The sequence below is a fragment of the Petaurus breviceps genome, unplaced genomic scaffold, assembly GCF_028583685.1.
Source record: "Petaurus breviceps papuanus isolate PSGF00001 unplaced genomic scaffold, PetGlider_PUasm1.0 91041, whole genome shotgun sequence".
Taxonomy (NCBI): Eukaryota; Metazoa; Chordata; class Mammalia; order Diprotodontia; family Petauridae; genus Petaurus; species Petaurus breviceps.
This window is the reverse complement of record NW_027187400.1, coordinates 8,395,386-8,418,489: the sequence shown is the minus strand read 5'-3', so window position 1 is coordinate 8,418,489 and position 23,104 is coordinate 8,395,386. Positions and strand designations below refer to the sequence as shown.

The window sequence follows — 23,104 nt, the reverse complement described above, 5'->3', positions numbered from 1 at the left end:
GGAAATAAACTAGAAAATTTATTAAGATACCAAAAGACTGAGTCCCAAAACCAGAAAGTGAAAGCCATCAGAGTAGTTATGATATTGGCACAGGTAGATAAAGTAGAAAGCACCCACATTTTCAAGCCTTTAAAACAGAACAGGCTACCTCAGGCAAAGGTCCTCCTCTCCCCACACACAGCAACCACCCAGCGCGCGCTCCCAGCAGCTCCGGCCCCTGGCAGTCCTCAGCAGGAGTCCTTAGCAGAAAGTCCTTAGCAGTCCTAACTCAAAAAGGGCTTCGCACTGCCACTGCCTCTGCTGCTGCCGCCGTCACCACCACCGCCAGCCAACGCAGGAACGCTAGCTTGGCTTCCGCTTCCTCTTGCTCCGCCCCTTCCTGCTACATCAGCAAGTCCAACGGGGCATGGAAGATCTTTAAATCCCATAACCCTTACAGTAGGGGAGGTGACATGGTCAGACCTGAGCTTTAGGAAAATCACTTTAGTGGCTGAATGGAGGATGGATTGCAGTGGGGAGAGATTTGAGGCAGGCAGACCCACCCACAGCTTCTGCAATAATCCAGATGTGAGGGACTGAGGGGTTGCACCAGGGAGGTGGCCGTGTCAGAGGAGACTAGGCGTATATTAGAGACATGCTACAAAGATGAAATAGACAAGCCTTGGTCACAGCTTAGATATAGGGGGTGGAGGAGTCCAGGATTGTTGAGGTAGGGGCTCTGGGAACCCCCCTTGAACTCTGATTAAATCTCATCCCATTTGCATGAGGCCATAAGCCTTGCATTGTGGCTGGGCCCAAACCTCTGTTACTAGACTTTCTTTCAGTTGCTCCTTTTGATGGGGATGGTATCCAAACCCCTAAAAAGAAAAGACCATCTTAGTGAGTCTGCGATATTTGTGATGCCAATACAAGCAGACCAGATTTTAAGAATCTGCCCATTTGATGAGGATGGGACTGACATTTACAGAAAAAGACTGTGGGAAGATCTGGATGGGATTAAGGGGTGGCAAGTAGCCTGGGGTGGGCAGATATCGAGGGCCACAGTGAAAGGGCAGTCAAAAGAATTATGCTGGGATGGGCCAGATGCCTCAGGAGAATGCCAGGGAACCGGGCTGATGAAATTTGTGGGAAATTTCAGGGTCTTTTCCTTTTAGGGGTCCAGATCCCAAAGACATAGTCTTTTACTTTTAGGGGTTCAGATCCTATCTACATCATTGCTACTCAGAAGAAAAAAATAGTCATTCTACTAATTTACTAATTAATGAATGAATAATTAATTTGCTAATTTAATTCCCAACCTCCAAGGTCATAATACCACCTCCTTTTCCTCAAAAAGTAAAATATTTATGGTTGGAGAGTCCAGTAAGTAGGGCTTACCAGGGGTATAGGATGCTTGAACTGAGAAGCTAAGGCAATAAGAGGAAGGTTAGGAGTGTTCATAGAATCATAACTAGGGTGAAGCAGTCAGGGGTCTGGCCCAGGGCACCAAATTTAGAGGGTAATAACAGCACTTGCAATCCTTTGGTAACAAATGGAATGGATACAACTGAGTTGAGCACATGGGACTGCCAGGAGTCTGCAAGAATAATTACTTAAAACAGGAAGCTACTGAAAGGGAGGCGACATAACTCTATTTGGAGTCAGGACTATCCCAGACACTTAGTAGCTGTGTGATTGAGCAGGTCATTTAACCTCTAGTTCAGCCTCAATTTCCTCATCTGTGAAATGGGGATAATAATCAGATCAGATCAGATCACAGGTGTGTTGTTAGGATCAAATGAGTTAACATACAGTATAAGAATGAGATAATATATGTAAAGTGATTTGCAAACCTTACAGGGTCACATAAATGTTATCTATTATTATTCTAACTTGTCTCCTCTCTCCTAGGTCCCCAAAGTAAAATACCAAGGAAGCTCCTTCTTGACACAACCTATTCCCTAGGGCCCCAGCAGCCCTGTGACATTCCTGGGTCTCTGCCCAAAGGGACTGTCCCTGGGTCTCGGTCCCCAGCTTTCCATGAGGGCTTCTTTCTCTCCCATTCACGCACCTCCCAGCTGAATTTTCCTAAAGCTTTTGACCTGAGGGCCCATTTTGTTCCTCTTATCCAAGGGCAGAGTTTCACAGAAATGGCAAGGACCCTGAAATTTCCCACAAATTTCATCAGTCCAGTTCCCTGGAATTCTCAGTTTGGGGAGAACAGAAATTTTCCTGTAGGGAGCTATCCAAAGCAAGCAAGAACCACAAAGGAGTTTCCTCTTTGCAATGTCAGAGGATCCCTTAGTCCTATGTGCCACACCACCTGAGAGGGACTGAGAGGGGTCCTTGGTCCACAAACAAGTAGGCTGTCCTGGGAGCCTGAATGAGGGCTCTGCCCCTAAGTCCTGCCTGTTCTCTGGCAAGCCCAAGTGGCCAGTTATTAGCTTTGTAGTGTTTCTATCCCTGCTGCTGCTGGATTTTCCTCTCCAGTTTGGGAGAACCATCCAGCTTTAGAACAATAAGGTACTAGATGAGAGATCACCCCACCCATCCCACTTTCTCCTTTGGCAGATGAAGAAACGAGGGCCTAGAGAGACACTAGTTTGATTAGAGTCACATGTTCATTCAATTTGCCTTTTTAAGAGCTTTCTATGAACCAGGCACTCTGTTGGCTACTGGGTCTAGAACCCAAGAGGAAAAACTTTTACTAGAGGATAACTGGCATTTAGATGTGCTTTCAAAGTACCTTGCCCACATGTTCTCATTTAAACTTCACAACAACACTGTGAGGTAAGTGCTACAGTTAATTTAATTCCCATTTTATAGATGAGGAAAAATGAGGATCAAAAAAAATGAGGTTTAATGACTTGACATTGGTCAATGACAACATCAGTATCTCAGGTGAGATTTGAACCTTGATCCTTCTGATTGCCCAGCCCTCTACCTGATGGGGTGATGGGACCAGGACCCTGAATTTCCCCACACCCTTCAGCAGCCCAGATCACTGGTGTTCACCAGAGGCATCTGGCCCAGCACAGCCCACCCATCCACTCAACAATTCTTTCACCATCTGCTTGACCCACCTCAGACTACCTAACAATCCTTTCACTGTGGCTCTCAACTCGCCCCCCCACCCCAACCACTTACCAATTTCACTGCTGCACCTGGGCCACCCCAGGATGTTCACCACTCCTTAATCTCATCCAGATCTTCTCACTGCCCTTTTTTGTATATGAATATCAATTTCACCCCCATCAAGGGGCACCACTAGGAATCTAGCCCACTCCTATGGGCGTTACAATAAACCTGGCCACCTTGATTGAAAGAAGATTTGAATGGTGAATTCATTCTAGGCTGACTGGCCCTGTACCCAGACATTTCAGGGTTCCCAGCGACCCCGGACCACATGACACCCACTAAGCCAGGCTGCCTCGGGGTCAGCAGAATCAACCACAAGTAGGACCCCTGGTGTATTTGAAGTCTTTCAGGGGAAGGCAAAATCAGAAGCAACGTGGAATAGCACTCAGAGTGCTGAGTTTTAAGTCAAGATCTGGCTTCAAATCCACATCTGACCCTTGGCACCTGTGGCATCCTGGTCAAGTTATCTCTTAGGACCTTAGTTTCCTCTTCTGTTAAATGGTGTTAATGACAATTAGGACCTACCTCACAGGGCTGTTGTGAGGTGCAAGAGACGTTAGTAAAGTGCTTTCTTCAAACCTGGCCTCAGACACTTACTAGGCTATATGACCCTGGGCAAGTCACTTAACCTGTATGCCTCAGTTTCCTCACTTGTAAAATGGAGATAATAATAGTATCCACCTCCCAGGGTTGTGAGATTCAATGGGATATTTGTAAAAAGTGCTTAGGACAGTACCTGGCACATAGCAGACCGTGAACGATCTACATAAATGCTTATTCTCTTTACTCCTTTCTCTTTGTAAACTAAAGTATGGTGTAAATGTTAGTTACTAATAAGTGAAAGAAGGCAGCACCTGAAGGGACAATGACTTCAGTTTCCTCCTGGTCTCTAAGGGCCCTCCCAGCTCTGACACCCTGTGTTCTCAGGGCCCTCCCAGCCTTGGAGTCAGGAGGACCTGAGTTCAAATCCGACCTCAGACACTTAACACAAAAACTAGCTGTGTCACCTTGAGCAAGTCATTTAACCCTGATTGCCCTCCAAAAAGCACAAAAAAAAAAGTAACAAATACTACATATTGTTTTTAAGGTTTCCCAGCTTTTTTGTGCTTCCTTCTAAGTTTTCTTTTGTTCTCTGCTGTGCACTTTTTTTTTCCTCTCTCCTTCCCCTCCCCACCCTAGAGAAGGTTATATATACTTTATCCTCTCATTTTAAAAACTCAGGGCATTTTTTCTTAATAATTGCTTGTAATGTTATATCAAGACTCTTTTTTTGGTCATAACTTTCAGGTAGTCCAACAATTCTAATATTGTCTTTTCCTGATCAGTTCTCCAGATCAGTTGTTTTTCTATTAAGATGTTTCATACTCTCTTCTATTTTTTCATTCTTTTGATTTTGTTTCATTATTTCTTAGAGTCTTATAATGTCATTGACTTCCCCTTGCCTAATTTTAGTTTTCAAGGAGTTTTTTTCTTCCTTAAGTTTTTGGATTTCTTTTTCCAGTTGGCTGACTTTTTTCTCATAATTTTTTTGATGTTCTTGGATTGCTCTCATTTTTTTTTCCTGATACCTCCTCCAGATCCAAACTTTGGGATCTCTGGTCATTAGGTGGGGAGGGAGAGAGATAAGAGTTCAGGACTGTAATGTGCCCTGGTTTACTCAAGTTTGGCTTATCTATGATGCCAGGTACCATGAGACTTGATGGGCACTTTGTCATATTATTATTGGGTAAAGAGGAGACTTCATGTGGCTTTAGATGAAGGAGTGAAAGCAAAAAAGCAAGAGACAATGAACTTACAGTTTACCTGTCAAATATCTGGCAAGTGCCAAAAGAATGGCCTTAGACTATTCTCTCAATTGAGGAATCAAAAGTGCTTATGTTTTGTTTTTGTTTGTTTTTCCTCCTTGGGAATCTGTATGTGAAAAACTAACAGATTCAGAAAGGGAGAGGTAATAAATTTGTAACACGCAGAGAGTCTAAGAAGGGAAAAAGGCTTTTATTAATATAGCTATAAGTAAATATGCACATTAATATATTTTTTATAGCAAGTAGTGTTGCTTCCCTACAAATGTCTGTCTGGTAGTGATGGAGATGGGATCTGAACCCCAAAAGGAAAAGACATGTCTTTGGGATCTGGACCCAAAAAAAGAAAAGCCCCTGGACTTTTCTGTGTAGCTCAGGTCCCAGGCTATTGGAGCCCTTCCCAGTTAATTAACTGCCCTTTCATTGTCTGTACCTTGCCACTCCCTTAATTCCCTCTAGAATTTTCTGTTTCTGTTCTGTATAAAAGATCCATCTTGCCTCCATGAAAATGCTTAGATTCCTTAAGAGTATGGACAATATGGAAGATTTTTAGAATCACATCCACCACAACACCTATTGGTGTTCTGATAAACCTTTGTCTTTGACTGAAAGAAAGCTTGGGTTGAATTCATTCAGGCAGGACCCTCGTGTCTCTATTTTAGGGTCCCAGCACCCTTAAACCTCAACAGCAGGTCCAAAAGGAAGTAGGTACCTAGGCTTTCCTTCAGTCTTCCTGCTAAAGTGGGAGCTCTGTTCCCTCCCAGAGAGATGGGGGCAGGGAGGATGTAACATCCAGCCAAAAGGGCAAGAGATCCTCCCTTTTGTGTCCTGACACAACACACTCCAGCCCCACAGGTATTGCCATCCAATCTGCCAATACACCTTAAGGATCCTTGAGCCCTGCCATCCTGGCAGCCACCTCGGGACCATGGGGTCCATCCATTAGCCTTACAGTTTAAGCCTGTCATGTGTGTTGTCTCCTCTACTTAAAATATGAGCTCATTAAGAAAAGTTCTTTCTCTTGCTTTTTTTAATCTATATCCCCAACACTTAGCACAGTGCTTGGTGCCTTAAAAGTGCTTAATAAGTAAGTGCTATAAGTTTGAGGTTTTTTTCGAATACAGGAAATAATAACCAATTTGTCCTTTATACCAGACGCTGAACAGAACCCAGGTAGACTGTGCTAAGTTGCCCAAAGTTTAGATCCTCCCTTGAATTATGAACCTGGTACTTAAGTGTTCTAACTCCCCTTTCATTGTGGGGAATGGGGCCAGGGGATCTCCTTCCCAGCCCATCTGTCTCTATCTCCAGTTTTCCCCAACTCGGTTTTTGTTTGGGGTTAATCCAGCCTGTCTTGGGTTTCTCAGCTTTCCCTGCTCTCAGTGCTGCTGCTTCCCTTCACCTGAAACTGCATTCTAATCCTATGTGACATTTAGCTGGTTTCCCCAGCAACCTCCTAGAAAGGAGGTAAACAGTGGATTAAAGCTTCAGGACCAGGGAATGGGCATCCAGAATTGAGATAAAGCCCTAAGCACCCAACGCTGAGTCAAGGCAAGAGGGCAGGAAAAGTCCAACCAAAGAAGGAATTTGTGCATTTTCCATGGAGACTCGGGAACCCTTTAATCTCTCAACATCCAGGACCCAACTGTGGATTTGGGTACGGAAAAGTGTTTGGGGAAGAGTTTCAGTTCAGTCAAGTCCGACTCTTCACCACCACATGTGTAATAGCAAACAATTCTCTGATGGCTTTCTGGCTCTTGGGAAAGAGGGTTGTTTTTTTTTTTGTTTTGTTTTATTTTTTTCCCCAAGTCTCAAAAAAAGTGATTTTTGTCATAAAGAGAACTGGGTGAGAAATCTGAAAAATCTTAGATTCAGTTCTAACCCAGCTCTAGGCCCTTGGACTAGTCACTTCCTCTGGGTCTCAGTTTCCTTGACTGTAAACTGGGGATACTCCTTGCCTATCTACTTTACAGGATCATGGGGAAGGTCAAGTCATCCTAGTGGATATTTCTATTACATTTTAGGGTTTTAAATACATCACATGTGTTTGTACAGTGCACATAGACATTCCTTACCTGCTCCCAGTGGCCAAGTGGGAGCTCCAGTACAGTTACACATAACATTATTTTACTGATACACACTCACATATAATATAAACACACACACACACACACACACACACACACACAGCAACTAGGTGGTGAAGTGGATAGAGTGCCAAGCCTAGAGGAAGACCTGAGTTCAAATGTGGCCTCAGATTCTTCCTAGCTGTGTGACCCGGGGCAAGTCACTGGACCTTGTTTGCCTCAGTTTCCTCATCTGTAAAATAAGCTGGAGAAAGAAATGGCGAAATACTCTAGTATGTTTGCCAAGAAAACCCTAAAGGGGGTGATGAAGAGTTAGACACAACTGTAAAATGACTAAACTAATTTTAATAATGGTTTCATGATGTAGCAATTTTTTGCCTCTGACACCATGTAACCATAGGAAAGATAACTTCACCTTCCAATGCCTCAGGAAAGTCTAGTCAAGGAAGTCTAGGCTAGCCAAGGAAGGGAAGGTTTCATGACCAGAATTCTGCACACTGCAGAATCATTAGGTCTGGACCCCAACCCCCTCTACCTCTTTAAATTCTCCCTACAATAATCCTGCAAGGTAAGAAATACAAGGTTAGGGGTGGCCAGGTGGCTCAGTGAGTAAAAGCACCGGCCCCAGTGTCGGGATGACCTGGGATCAAATCTGGGCTCTGATACTTAGCACCACACCCAGAAATAACTGGCCATGTAACCTTGAGCAAGTTACTTAACCCCAAATGCTTAAAAAAAAAAAATAAAAGAAATACAAGGTTAATTATCCCCACTTTACAGATTAGAAAACTGAAGCTTTGAGAGGTCAAGTGAAGAGGGTCAGTGGGATATACTGACCAAAGCATTAGCTCTGGCATAATAAGCTCTGGATTCAAAAGCTGACCTGACCCACCTACTTACTACTTCCTTCTCTTCATGTTTTTTGTTTCTTCATCTATAAAATGAGGGACTTGGACCAGAAGGCTTCTGTCATCTCTTACAATTCTTTTTTCTTTTTTAAAAATAATATTTTATTTTTCCCCAGTTACACATAAAACCAATTTTTAACATTCATTGTTTTAAGTTTTGAGCTCTAAATTCTCTCTCTCTCTCTCTCTCTCTCTCTCTCTCTCTCACTCTCTCTCTCTCTCTCTCTCTCTCTCTCTCTCTCTCTCTCTCTCTCTCTCTCTCTCTCTCTCTCTCTCTCTCTTTCTCTCTCTCTCTCTTTCTCTCCCATCCTCCCTGAGATGGCAAGCAATCTGACACATAGTTCTTTTTCAAAATAGATTTGTATAAATATCTTTCATTTTTTACATTTCCTAAACTTCTCCCTGTATCCCAAAGAGCTTTCCCTTATAACAAAGAATTTTTTTTTTAACTGTCAAAATCTGTCTACACATCAGAAAAGATCAGATTGTATGCAGCATTCTACACTCCTGGACCGGACTTCAAAAGATGTCTTCTTATATTTTTTTCTTTGAAACAAAACTTATTTTTGTCATGTTATCACATTCAATTTCTATTGTTTGGCGATGTTCATTCCATTTCTGTTTTTTGGAGTAATTGGGCAACTTCAGGAAACAGGGAAGACCTCTGTGTACTGCTGAGGAGTGAATTGAGTAGAATTAAGAGAACAACTTTATAATAATAATAATAATATAGAGAAAAACTACTTTTAAGAGTCTAGAACTCTAACTCAATGAGAAGTCCAAAGAATGGAGATTAAATATTACTCACCCTCTGACAGAGAAGTAATTTGATGCAGAGACACATTTTTGGATATGCCCAGTGTGGGAAATGCACACAGCTATGTATTTAGGACTTCAGTTTAGTTTAGATTTTTTTTTTTTATAAGCAATCAGGGTTAAGTAACTTGCTCAAGGTTATACGGCCAGTTATTTCTGGGTGTGATGCTGAGTATCTGAGTCCAGGATTCGATCTCCAGGTCATCCCGACATTGGAGCTGGTGCTCTTACTCACTGAGCCACCTGGCTGCCCCTAGATTTGTTTTTTTTTTTTTAATTTGCTGGATGTTGAGGGGGAGGTGGAAAGAACAAATTAATTTGTAAAAAAAAAAAACCCAAACCGGGATATTTATGCTAGGATATGTTGCATTGATTTCAATATAATTATTGTTGTGTAGTGGCATTGCTTAGAATTAAAACTCAGGACCTCTGAACTATAGTTCCAAAGGAGAATGGTAAAAAATACTCTGCATCATCTTGCTTTTTTTGGGGGGGGGGAGGGGGGAAGGCAAGGCAATTGGGTTAAGTGACTTGCCCAAGGTTACAGGGCTAGTAAGTGTTAAGTGTCTGAGGCTGGATTTGAACTCAGGTCCTTTTGATTCCAGGGCTGGTGCTCTATTTGCTTTGCCACCTAACTGTCTCCTCATCTTGCTTTTTTTAAAAAGTATTTCAGTTCACTGCCTTGTTTCAGTAAGATTGCTATTGAGATTACTGTTATTAGTAATGCATGCTGAATATTTATTGAAAAACATCTTAAACTCAACATGGCCAAAACTGGACTCATTGTCTTTTCCCCTAAACTTTCCCCTTTTCCTACCTTTCTTACTTTGGGGGAGAGCACTGCTATCCTCCCAGTCCCCCAGGGCACAACCTAGGTGTTATCCACTCCTCACTCTCACCCCCTCCCCATATCCAATTTGTTGTCAAATCCTGCTGAATTTACCTTTCAAACATTTTCCCCCTATGTGCCTTCTTCTTTCCTTTGATATAGGTACCACCCTGGTGGTCATTCGTTATTTCACGTCTAGACCATTGTAAAAGCCTGCTGATTAGTCTCCCTGGACTCACATATTTTGCCATTCCATTCCATCCTCCATTCAAGTATCTAAGTGATATTCCTAAGGCATAGATCTGACTGTAAACCCCCCTTCCCCCTAAACTCCAGTGGCTCTCCATCCCTTCCTGGTTCAAACCTCTTCCTGGCCCCTTCTTAAATTTCTAGTCTTCCCATGCCTTACCGCTCCCAAATAGCTACTGAAGGGCTGGATTGTGCATTTTCTTCTATCTTAGCCTGATGTCTGGTACATTTTGTTGTCATTGTTCAGTAGTGTCCAGCTTTTCAAGATCCCATTTGGGGTTTTCTTGACAAAGATACTAGAGTGGTTTGCTATTTCCTTCACCAGCTCATTTTACAGATGACAAAACTGAGGCAAACAGGGCTAAGTGACTTGCTCAGGGTCACATAACTAGTAAGTATCTGAGGCTGGATTTGAACTCAGGTCTTTCTGACTCTAGACCAGGCATTTTCTCCACTGTGCTGCCCCTGCCTTGCATATAGTCGGTTCTTAATAAATATTTTTTGGTTGGTTTATTGAAATACTCTGTGGTCCAGTGACCCTAGCCTCCTTTCTGTTCCTCACATAAGACCCTCCATCTCTTAGATCTGTACATTCTCACTGACTGTCCTCCATACCTGGAATTTTCTTCCTCCCAGCTTCCCTGGCTTCCTTCAAGGCTCAGCTACAGTCTCAGTTCTGCAGAAGGCCTTCCCTGGTCCTTCACGAGGGGCTTACCCTCTGAGATGATCACCAATTTATCTATCCTGGGTATATTTTGTTTTGCACATAATTCTTCTGGGGCTTTCTCCACCTCCCGTTTCTCCCTACCCATCTTGATCGAGCTCCTTAAAAGCAGGGGTTCCTTTGCCCTTTTTTGTATCCCTAGTGCTTAGCATCGTGCCTGGAACATAGTAGGTGCTTAATAAATGTTTATTGACTGACTCCATCCGGCTTAGGTCTCCTGTTATTTCAGATGAAATCAATAGAGTTCAGTCACATCCCCTGGTTGCTATATTGTTCTAAAATGCCAGGTTTCAGGGTCAGAGATTCGGGGCTGGAGGAAAGAAACCCTTAGAAGCCATCTCGTGTTAGTGCTCATTTTGTAGATGAGGAAACGATCCGAGAAAGGCCTAGTGCTCAAGTCATCCTCAAGCTAAGCGGAAGAATTAGGCTTCGAACCCAAGCCCTCTGACTCCCCCAGCCATTTCTCACACAACCCTGAGATCACAGAGCCGGATAACTGGGGGGGGGAGGAATGGCTTCAGGGTTTACAAAGCATTTTTGCATCACACCATCTTGGGGCTGGGTTGGAAGACCCAGGATCTGAGGGGCTCAGCTCTCACTACCCCTGTGACCTTGATTGCTCTGGTCCCAGTTTTCCTCCATAAACTGGGGAATCCAAATCAAAAAGATCCCCTTCGAGTTCCGAACTTACGATCCCTATTTTTAAGGCAGGAAGAAGTCAGACAAGACACGCTGCTGGAGCTGGAGGGCTCGAACCTCAAGCTGGGGAGTTAGCGGTGAGGGGAGCCCCGGCACAGCGAGCTCACGGGGCTGGGCCCGGTGAGAGACCTCAGGTAACCACGGGGAGGCGCCATGGCTCCGCGGACTGCGGACCCCTGGGCACCTGGCGCAGCCGGGCAGCCCCGGACTGGCTCGCTCCGAGCGTGGGGCCGGAGGAGGGGGCGCGGTCCCAGTGCGCCCGCCCCTAAGGAGGATCACCTGCGCTCCGACCCCGCCAGCGGGCAGGACAGTCGGGCTGGGGTGGGATGTGGGTGAGGAGCGCGGAGCGCGGAGCTCGGGACTGAGCTGTGCCAAGCCCAGAGCGTCCGAGCCCAGAAACAGGGGGCGCTGAGCCCAAAGCCCCGGAGACCGAACCGGGAGTGCCTGCGGCGGACGTGGGGCATCAATGGCTGTTCGGGCAGGGAGTCTGTGAGCAGGGCCCGCGGCCGGACAAGGTAAGGGGTAGTGGGCTCCTTGTGCGTCTTCGCCAACGGGCACGGGCACAGAGAGGTCTCCATCAGTTGGCCTCGGTGGGCGTAGGTGCGCGTACCTCTAGGGGCTACCTGGCTCCCTTGGAGTCCAGATGGGCAAAGAGCAGAGTGCCAGAGGCAACCCGAGCGAGCCCACCTGGGAACAGCGAACCGGGCCAGGGATCAGACATGGGCCAGGGGAGAGAAGTTGGAAGGGGGCAGGGGCTTGTCAATTCTTCACTTTTAGACGCGACATTTTTCCTTCCCTTATCCTGGGTCTCTGCCCTTAACCCCCAAAAGAAACCTCCAACGATGTGATTGGGAGATCCTACTCGCGACCCCGCTGCTGGAGGGCTGGGGCTGTTTCATTTCTGCCTTTCTTTGTCTCGTACCGGACTTTGGACCTGCTAATCATTTAATAAGCATTTGCTGAATCGCGCCCCATAGTAACGCATGCACTTCTTCATAAGACCATGGTAGAATCCCAGATCTCTGTAAGGGGGCCTTGAGGTGGTCCAACTCTCATTTTCCAGATGAGGAGAGAGGTCCCAAACAGTGCAGTATTTGCCCCAAAACACCTAGGTAGGAAGTAGCTGAGCTGCCAGGTGAGCTAATAATCTCATATTTGTGCTCCTGGTCACAGGCCCTTGAGGTATGCTGGGCTGGTAGGATTCTCTTTTTGTTGCTGAAGAAACGGTAGTAGTCAGGTAGACCTGGGTTTGACCACCCTTCCACCCCTTGTTTCTCTGGGCCTCATTGGTCTCAGTAAAGTGGGGATAATGATACTTTATTTCCCTGCCTATTGTTTTAGTCATTTCTACTCCTGACCCCATTTGGGGTTTTCTTGGCAAAGACTCTATAGTGGTTTGTCATTTCCTTCTCCAGCTCCTTTTACAGGTAAGAAAACTGAAGCAAACAGGGTAAGTGACTTGCCAGGGTCACAGAGCCAGAGTCTGAGGTCAGATTTGAACTCGGGAAGATGAGTCTTCCTGACTCCAGGTCCAATGCTCTCACCGTGCAACCCCTCTGATAAAAAATACCTTTTGGAGTCAGTTCTGAGTAGAAGAAAAGTCCTGACTGCATTCTGGCTTCTAGTGCCTGAATTTTACATGCTCTGCTGTTAATCTATGAAATCTTGGGTCAGAGTTGGACTAGATTACAACCCTTAATATTCTATAAGGTCTTTTCCCAATGTATTCTACATTCTAATGTCCTTTTCCAGCTCTGACATTCTATGTTCTAAGGTCCCTTTCCAGCTCTGATATCCTGTGTTCTAAGGGCCCCTTCAGCTCTGACATTCAATGTTTTTTTAAGGTTCCTTTCAGCCCTAACCTTTGATGTTCTAAGACTGTCTTACAGCTCTGATAGTCTATGTTCTGAAACCATTTCTATCTCTGACAGTCTGTTTTGAGATCTGTTCCAGCTCAGAAGACCTGAGAATAAGTCTCATGAACCCCAGGAAGACAGGAATGGGGGACACAGCCTATCAAGACAGGGAACCAGCCTGGGAGGGAGGGAGGAAGTCTTCGGTGTGAGCCCCACTTCCCTTAAAGATTGCCTGTCTGATCTTGGGTCAGTGTCTTAACCCCCTGGTGTCCCAGGCATTCTCTAAAACTGTAGATTGCAAACAGCTGCTGATCCTTGGGGATTTATTATGTTAGAAGTTGCCCGTGTCAGTGAAATCATATTCTACTGAGAATATAAAGCTCACTTTACTGCAACATAAGAAATTTGGGGAAAGATGCTAACTGCTGATGTTGGTCACTAGAGAGTTCCCCATCACTAGAAGTATTTACATTATAACATTTTGAGTGGAAAAAGTCCTTATAGCTCATCAGGCCCAAACTTTACCCCCTTCCCTGCCTCCCTCACCTTTACAGAAGAGCAATGCTGGGCCTGGAGTCAGGAAGACCTGAATTCAAATACAGCCTCAGACACATACTAGCTGGGTGACCCTGGGCAATCACTTCACCCTGTTTGCCTCAATTACCTCATCTGTCAAATGAGCTAGAGAAGGAAATGGCAAACCACTCTGATATCTTTGAAAAGAAAACCCCCAAAAGGGGGCATAGTCAGGCAAGCCTTAAATGACTAAACAGACTGAGGCTCGAGGAAGGGAAAGTATTTACCCAAAGTCACCCAAACAAATATAGATACTCTGTCTCCAAAGCCTGTATTCTTTCTACTACAACTAAGGCTGTCTGACCATTTGCCTGGGATGTTAAAGAGAAGATTTGGGGTAGGATATGGGGCATAAATAGAGGATTTCTAGGATCCATTCTATGATTCAGAAACAGATTGCCTATGGGAGAGGAAGGCCCTAATGTCCCCATTGCTGGCTGTCCAGTTCTGCCCACTTCCTCATTCCATTCTCCTACCTTCTTCCCTCTCTTTAGGTAGGTTCTTGCTACCAGGGAGGGCTCTGAGACAAGGGGAGGCAGTAGCTAACAGTCAGACCATGGGCAGCTCAACACCCCATTTAGAATGTCACTGTTGGAAATCACTCAGATACTGAGGCATTGGAAATGCGCTTCCTGACATACACACATACACTTGGGACACACACGCACATGTGTGTGTGTGTTTGTGTGTTAATATTCACATCTTCTACACTGTACTGGGGTCTGAGTTCTGCCATTACCCTTGCAAACTGGGCTTCTGCACTTTAAAAGATGTAAAAGAGCAAGTCAATTAAGTACCTTTTGTTCTTCACTCCCCATTCCTCCTGACTTCCAGGCAAAAACACTATCCTCTGGTCACCAGTCCTATTATTGCTGTCTATTAGAATATAAGCTCCTTGAGGGCAGGGGCTGTCTTGATTTTGGATTTGTAATCCAAGCACTTAGCCCGGTGCTTGGCACATAATAAGCACTTAATAAATGCTTGCTTGCTCGAATTCATTCAATATATCGTATCCTGGGCCATCTCCAGTTGTCCTGATGGATATCTGGCCACTGGCCCCAGATGGCTCTGGAGGAGAAAATGAGGCTGGTGACTAATTCACTTGCATGTCATGGTATCACCTCCCTGATGTCATGGTCCTCTTCGAGAAGGAAGGACAAACAGCAGGAAGTGCCTACTATGTACAGAGATGTATACTTCCCAAGGAAGTTCAGATAGCGAAAGTCTCTGACCTCATATAGTTTATAGTCTAGTAAAGGAATATCGAAAATGCCCAGGAACTCTAAATATATATTAATACATGATACAAAAGGTACAAATTCAATGTCAAGGCCAAGGTGTCAACAGCCCCTCCCATGGTCCCTCCCTGGGTGAGATGCTTCCTTAAGGTCATCTCACCCCAAGGGAAGGTGTCATAGGCTGTAAGCCGTACCGAGTTCTTGACATACAAGCCTGCTGGGGCTCACTTAGAGGAACCAAGTCACTTTGAATCAGAGAACAGATTTTGGGAGCTGGAAGGGAACATGAAGTCATATCTGATCAGCAATCAATCAAAAGCATCCATTCATGCCCGATACATAGTAGGTGCTAAGTAAATATTTACTGACTGGCAGGCATTGTGCTAACCACTGGTGATACAAAGGCAGAAATGACAAATACAGATCTCTTCTTTTACAAGATGAGAAAAAAGATGTCTGAAGGAGAAAGAATGACTTGTACTAGGTTCTACAGCAACTTGGATTAGTGAGGAGCGGAGTTTAGAAGAGAAGGGCTTGGAGGCAAAACAGAAGGGAAAGGGGAGGCAGTACTCCTTAGGAATTTATCCTGGTATTCTGTTCCAAATTTGCTGGTTAACCTTCTGTAACTCATTTTCCCTCTTGCTCATCTCCAAAATGAACAGGTTGGGCTGAGTGATCTACAAGGCTCTTTCCAATACTCTGATTCTCTGGGAATTCCTTGACTGGGAATCAGAACTCCTGATTTTGACAGGGAAGCAGTATTTGATATCCCAGATTCTTCTTTTCTGTGGCCATTTATCACCCATTATGTCTTATCTCAAGTCAAATTTGAAATCTCTTGGGTTGGGGGCAGAGGCTGATAGCTTCAGAAGAGGTATCTTGGGACAGTGTCATTAGGGAGGGGGCTCCTAGAGGTTCTAAAGTCATCTCTAGCCTACTCATCTGGGCCTTAATCCTGGGCACCATGGACAAGAAGTTTTGTATTCAATCTGCCCCCAAGAAGTTGTTTAGTGTTAACTTCTCAGGGTAGCTCATCTGTGCAAATATCAGGCTAACTACTTCATGGCCTTGCCGGAGAGATATCCCACATACAAAGGAATCATTGAATTTAGAGTTTAAGTGACTTTGAGAAATTGAGGCTCAGAGATGGAAAATGCCCAAGTGTACCTGTTTGGAGAAGTTTTGATCTGGGGAAGGGGTTAAAAAGGGAACAAGGCTCCTGAGGCAGGGCTGAGGTACCTGCCAAGCAGCGTATGTGAATTCCAGAGCTGGGGAAACCGGTCAAGATGGGGCCCCACAGCCCAGCCCAATCCTTTGGAGCAGAACTGGAGAGAAGGCTGGGGAAGCTGAGCCTTCCATGCGGTTTTCAAGGTCCCTGAGGGGAAGCTAGCTGCTGTTTTGCCTGAGGAAGAAGCAGGAGGCTTTGCCAATCTCTGAAACAGAGGGGTCTGTTCTTTAGGCAGTCCTTCCTGGCTGCCCCTGCATGGCCTCTCTGGCTTCACTCTGCACACCTGGTTTGTTGAGCAATCTGGGGAATGGCTGGTTTCCCTGGCACCTGTTGTGCTGCTGAGGGAGGCAGGGGGCCCATGGAGGTGCTGGAGCTTTTGCAAGGGACAGATTCCTACTTGGGAGACTGGGCATCTACTGGGATGAGGACTGGCCCTTGGCAAGATGGTGGACTGGAGGCAATGGGATACAGTGAAAAAAGGACCCTGAATTTGGAGATGGGAGGAGCTGCCTTTGAATCCCAGCTCTGTTTAGTATTTGTGTGACCTTGATCCCCATTCCCATCAGGCCCAGTCCAGAAATCATAATCAAATCAAGATCACCATAATTTCTTCTAAGAATACATTAATCTTCTTCCCACTGGCCCCGTTCACCATCTTCCTGCCTTTCCAAACCCCAACATCCCTTCCTGGCCACCACTACCCTCTATGTGTGTCTTTCCATTTTAGATTATAAGCTTCTTGAGGACAAGAATTGTCTTACTTTTCTCTTTATATTCATAGCAATTTAGTCTCGATCTAGGACTATAGTAAGCCTTTAGTAAGTACTTTTTTATTTTTTCTTGCCTACCTTTGTAGACTTATTTCATATCATTCCTCCCTTAAGCCTTAGTTCCCACATTTATAAATGAGGGAATTGACCGAGATCAACTCTAAAGTTCCTTCCAGCTCCAAACCTATGCTCAAATAACAACAACGATTCACATAGCTATTTATGAAGCACTTTGCTCATCAGCATCGGAAGCTGGTCCAAGTCCTATTCTTATTCTTCAGTCATTTTTCAGTTGTGTCCGACTCTTGGTGACCACATTTGGGTTTCTCTTAGCAAAGATACTGGAGTGCTTTGCCTTTTCCTTCTCCAATTCATTTTCCAGATAAGGAAACTGAGGCTAACAGGGTTAAAGTGACATTCCAAGGGTCACACAGCTAGTAAGTGTCTGGGTTCAGATCTGAACTTAGGACTTCCTGACACCAGGCCCAGCGCTCTCTGCATTGTTCCTGTATATACAGGATAAATTAAGAGAGAATCAACAGAGGGAAGGCACTAGTGCTAGGGGATCAGGAAAGATAAGATTTTTGGCAGAAACTTGAAGGAATAGTGGGAAGACAGGAGAGAACTCCAGGTATGGGGACAGCCAGGGGACGTCTCCCCTGGGGATGGAAGATGGAGTGTCTTGTTCACAGAACAACAAAAAAGCCAGTGTTGCTGTGTATGTGAGGGGGAGGGTAATGTGTGAGAAGACTGGACAGGTAGGAGGGGGCCACGTTATCCAACCTTGGTCTCTCTCTTCAGCTCCATTCTCTCATCCCTCTCTGCCTCTGAGCTATCTTGAATAGGATGTCTCAAACTGAACATGTCCAAAACAGAATTCCTTATCTTTTTCCTCTAACACTTCCTCTTCGTGCTAGCTTCCTCCCTCCACTGATTATTGCCAATTTATCCTGTATATATCTTGTTTGTACATAGTGGTTTACATATTATCTCTCCCCTTAGGCTGTGAGCTCCTGGAAGGCAGGGGCTGTTGTTTGCCCTTCTTGGCATCCCCTGGGCTTATCACAATACCTGGCACACAGTAGGTACTTAAACAAATACTATTTGATTGACTGACTCTAGAGCCAGTGCCCCTTCCCTGGGGTATTCCAACATCTCCAGCCCTACCCTAAACCCCCTTCCCTGGAATGCACTCAGTCCTTACTTCTGCTTCTAGAATTTCTTAGCTTCCTTCAAGATTCAGCTCATCTTGCCTCCGGAGGCCATCTCCAGTCATCCTGATCTATATCTTGCCACTGGCGCCAGATAGCTCTGGAGGTGAAAGTGAGGCTGGTGACTTTGCACAGCCCTGCCTCACTTAAATCCAATACACTTGCAAGCCCTGGCAGCACCTTCCTGATGTCATGGTCCTCTTCGAGAAGGAAGGACAAACAATAGCAACAATATCTTGCCTCCTCCGGGAAGCCTTCTCTCATCTCCCCACCTTGACCCTCCCCAATTATTAACCCTCTTCCACTTCATAATATCCTGCATTTATGTATGTGTGTATATGTTGTATCCCACGCAGTATAAGTAAGATCCTTACAGGCAGAGACAGTTTCATTTTGATCTCTGTCTCTCCAGTGCCTACCCAGTGCTGGTGTTTAATAAATACTCGCTGAATCGACTTGAGGTTGCCTGCAGCCTGCTAAATTTTTCTTGGCAGAAACCTTCTTAGATCATATGCTAATATGACATCATTTCAATAGAATAAAAATTCCTTTAGAATTTGGAGTTTCCTTTGGGGGAGGAGGGGTGGTGGGAGGGGCATTTGCATTCCTAGTGCCTGGCACAGAGTCTATCCTTTAATAAATCACATACCAGAATTTGAGAGTCAGAAGGGTCCTCAGGGCCCTTCTAGTCCAACTCATGTATGAAAAGGATCCTCACTGGAATACACCCTACAAGTGGTCATCCAGTCCCTGAAGACCTCTAAGGAAGGGGAACTCAAGGCAGTCCATCAAGCTTTTAGACAGTTCTAATGAGTAAGAAATTTGTTCAGAAGACTTACATGAACTGATGCTGAGTGAAGTGAGCAGAACCAGAACATTGTACACAGTCACGGCAACGTTGTTCGATGATCAGGCTCTTCTCAACAATACAATGGTCCAAGACAATTCCAAAATACTCGTGATGGAAAATGCTATCCACATCCAGAGAAAGAACTATGGAATCTGAATGCAGATGGAAGCATACTGTTTTCACTTTGGGTTTTGTGTGTGTGTGTTTTTCCCCTTTTGTTCTGCTTCTTTTTTCACAACATGACTAATGCAGAAATATGTTTTACATGATTATACACGTATAACCTATATCAGATTGCTTACTGTCTTAGGGAGGGGGAGAAAGGGAGGGAGAAAAATTTGGAACTCAAAATCTCATAAAAATGAACGTTAAAAAAAAAGACATTTGGAGCTGCAGAACCCACAAATGACACAGAGAAGCTAACCTCCCTCTGAGAACAGCCCGGCAGGCCAGCAGGAATCGGCCAGCGAGCCCAGCACCACTCCGAGGCTTTAGCCCCTGGGCGGGCCTGACCAGCCGCCAGCCAGAGGGACTCCAGATCAGCAGCAGCTGTGGCCGTTTCCAGATTTATCAATACATAGATGCGAAGGACAAGGTGAGAGGCCAGTGCAGTCTGGACTTTGGGACCCAGTAAGTGGGAGTGCATGGCTTTTACCCCCGGGGCGAGAAACCGCTGAGATGCCGGCACAGCCTGCTGGCGCCCCGTGGCAGCTTCAGCTCCTGGCCTGCAGAGTGTAGGGGGACCAAGCACCAGTCTGAGGGGTAATCGCTCTTGCTTTAACCTGTTTAACCTGCTTGGATCTGGATTGCAGTCTAGGGTGGAGGTCCTGGGGTGTGTGTCCAGCTTGCCAGAGCGTGTGGAGACCTCAGAGAGGGCACCCATCTAATACCTCCGGCAGCTGAGAAAACCCCAGCATTTGGGACGAAAACTCCCCTGTCTGGTGGCAGAGTCCTACTGTGGCAAAAAGCCCAAAAGTCAAATCATTGAGTAGCAAAATGAGCAGGCAAAGGAAACAAAGCAGACAGAAGATTCCAACATTACACTCCTATTTTGGGGATAAGAAGGAGCAAGGCATGGAACAGGAGGAAATCAGTGAAGTCAGAACTCCTGCACCAAAAGCTTCAAAGGAAAATACAAGCTGGTTACAGGCCATAGAGGACCTTAAGAAGCAGATAAGAGAAGTGGAGGAAAAATTGGGAAGAGAAATGAGAACAATGCAAGAAAATTATGAAATGAGAGTCAACAGCCTGACTGAAGAAAATAATACCTTAAAAAATAGACTGACTCAAATGGCAAAGGAGGCTCAAAAAGGCAAGGAGAAGAATGCCTTAAAAAGTCAAATTTGCCAGATGGAAAAAGAATCTCAAAAGCTCACTGAGGAGAATCATTGCTTCAGAATTAGATTGGAGCAAATGGAAGCTAATGACTTTATGAGAAATCAAGATGCTGTTAAACAGATCCAAACAAATGAAAGAATAGAAGGCAATGTGAAATATCTCATGGGAAAAACCACTGACCTGGAAAATAGATCCAGGAGAGATAATTTAAAAATTATTGGACTGCCTGAGAGCCATGACCAAAGTAAGAGCCTGGAAAGCATCCTCCAGGAAGTTCTCAAAGAAAACTGCCCTGATGTTTTAGAATGAGAGGGCAAAATAGAGGTTGAAAGAATCCACCGATCACCTCCTGAAAAAGATCCCAAAAAGAAAACTCCTAGGAATATTATAGCCAGGTTCCGGAATTCCCAGATTAAGGAGAGAATATTACAAGCAGCCAGGAAGAAACAATTTGAATATTGTGGAAACACAATCAGGATAACCCAGGATCTGGCAGCTTCTACACTGAGGGATCGAAGGGCCTGGAATGTGATATTCCGGAGGTCAAGGGAACTGGGATTAAAACCAAGAGTCACCTACCCAGCAAAACTGAGTATCATGTTTCAGGGGAAAATATGGTCATTCAGTGGAATAGAGGACTTTCAAGCATTCTTGCTGAAAAAACCAGAGTTGAATAGAAAATTTGACATTCAGATACAAGAAGCAAGAGAAGCATGAGAAGGTAAACAGGGAAAAGAAATCATAAGGAACTTATCAAAGTTGAACTATTTTTTTTTTAAAGAAATCGGGGTTGAGTGGCTTGCTCGGGGTTGCACGGCCAGTTGTTGTTTCTGGGTGTGGTGCTGAGTGTCTGGGCCCGGATTTGATCCGGGTCGTCCCGGCACTGGGGCCGGTGCTCTTGCTTGCTGAGCCACCTGGCCAAAGTTGAACTATTAACATTCCTACATGGAAAAACAATAATTGTAACTTATGAAACTTTTCTCAGTAGTTGAAGGGATTAGAAAATTAGTATATATATATGTCTTTATATGAGGGTATGCGGGCATATGAATACATATGTGAATGTGTGTATATACGTTTACAGGTATACATAGATAGAGGGCACGGGACCAATTTAACAGGAAGGGATGATACTTAAAAGGTGAAATTAAGAGATGAGAGGAATATAATGAGAGGAGATGGGGAGAGACAGAGTGGGGCAACTATCTCATACAGAAGAGGCAAGGGAAAATGGTTATAATGGAGGGGAAGAATAGGAAGGCAAAAGGGAATGGGTCAACCTTATTCCTATTGAATCTGGCTTGAGGAGGGAGGGAAATACACACTAAATAGGGGATCTCACCCTCCAGGAGAATAGGGGGGGAAGGGGATGTGAGGGGGGATGATGGAAGGGAGGGCAGGCTGGGGGGGAGGGAAGTTGGAAGCACCCACTTTTGAAAAGGGACAAGGATCAAAGTAGAGAATAGAACAAGTGGGAGGGAATATAGTCAGTCTTTTACAATACATCTACTATGTTATTGTTTTGCATTAGCCGCACATGTACAACCTATACTGAACTGCTTGTCTCCCCAGTGGGGGTGGGTGGCAGGGGGGGAAGGGAATGAATCTGGAATTGAAAGTTTTAAAATCAAATATTCAAATATATGTATATATATATATTTAAAAAAAAAAAAGACATTTGTCCAGACACCATGCCCAAGTTTGATTCTTTGCAACTTCCACCCAATGGTCCTGGTTCTTTCCCCTGGGACCAAAAACCAGATGCATGATGGACCTTCAGATACTTGCAGACAACCATCACATTCCACTCCCAGCCCCAGAATCTTAATTTTTCCAGGCTGCCATGCTGGGTTCCTTCAAAAGATGCTCATATATCATGAACTCAAGTACCTTTACTATCCTGATTGGCCTACCCTGGACATTCTCAGCTTGTCAATGGCCTTCTTAAACTATAGCACCCAGAACTCAACACAGTATTACAGAGTTGTGATCTGCCAAGCATAGAGTACAATGGGATTATTATCTTCCTATTCCTGGGAAGCTATGACCCTCTACCCAGTGCAGCCTAGGATTGCACACATATCACACAGCTGACTCATAAAGAGCTTCTGGCCCACTAAATCCCTCCCAGATCCTTTTCAGAACAGCTACTGTTTATCCATACCTCTGGGGCTTGGTCTTTTGTACCTAAGTGCAAGACTTTACATTTTTCCCTATTGAATTTCATCTTAGTTTCAGCCCAGTGTTCTAACCTGTTAAGATCCTTTTGGATCTTGGTTGTCATCTGGTGTATTAGTTATCCCTTCCAGTCTTGTTCCATCTGCAAATTTGATGAGTAAGAGCACTCGACCAATCAGATCCCTGGGAGACTCTACTGGAGACCTCCTGTGTCACTGACGCTGAACACCCAACCACTGGACTGCTCGTTGAACTTGAGTCTAAATCTCTCAGTCTGGATACTTGTCTAGTCCACATCTCTCTTTCTTTTCCATAAGAATAGCATGAGATACCTGCTCAAAAACTTTATTAAAGGCTAGGCAAACTATATCTATGCATCCTCCTTATCTACTGCCTTAATAACTCTGTTCAAAAATAAAAAAGAAATGAGGTTATTCTGGCATGATTTGTTCTCCATGGAACAATATTGACTGTTTTTAGTCACTACTTTCCTTTCTAGATATTCACCAACCATCAATTTAATGATCCTTTCTAGAATTTCCCTAGGAATTGAAGTGAAGATCACTGGCTTATAGTTGGCAGACTGACTTTCTCTCTCTCTCTCTCTCTCTCTCTCTCTCTCTCTCTC

At 44.8% G+C, this 23,104-nt stretch overlaps 2 protein-coding genes across 2 annotated transcripts in view; both read left to right on the top strand.

Annotated features, from left to right (window-relative positions):
• The window catches only part of CLIC4 (chloride intracellular channel 4), a 325,774-nt gene that overhangs the window by 40,187 nt on the left and 262,483 nt on the right, over nucleotides 1-23,104 (top strand). The window lies entirely within an intron of this gene.
• The window catches only part of NCMAP (non-compact myelin associated protein), a 42,354-nt gene continuing 30,712 nt past the window's right edge, over nucleotides 11,463-23,104 (top strand). Inside the window, exon 1 of the mRNA XM_069078281.1 lies at nucleotides 11,463-11,746. The gene's annotated coding sequence lies outside the window, so the exon portion shown is untranslated. The remainder of the gene's footprint in view (nucleotides 11,747-23,104) is intronic.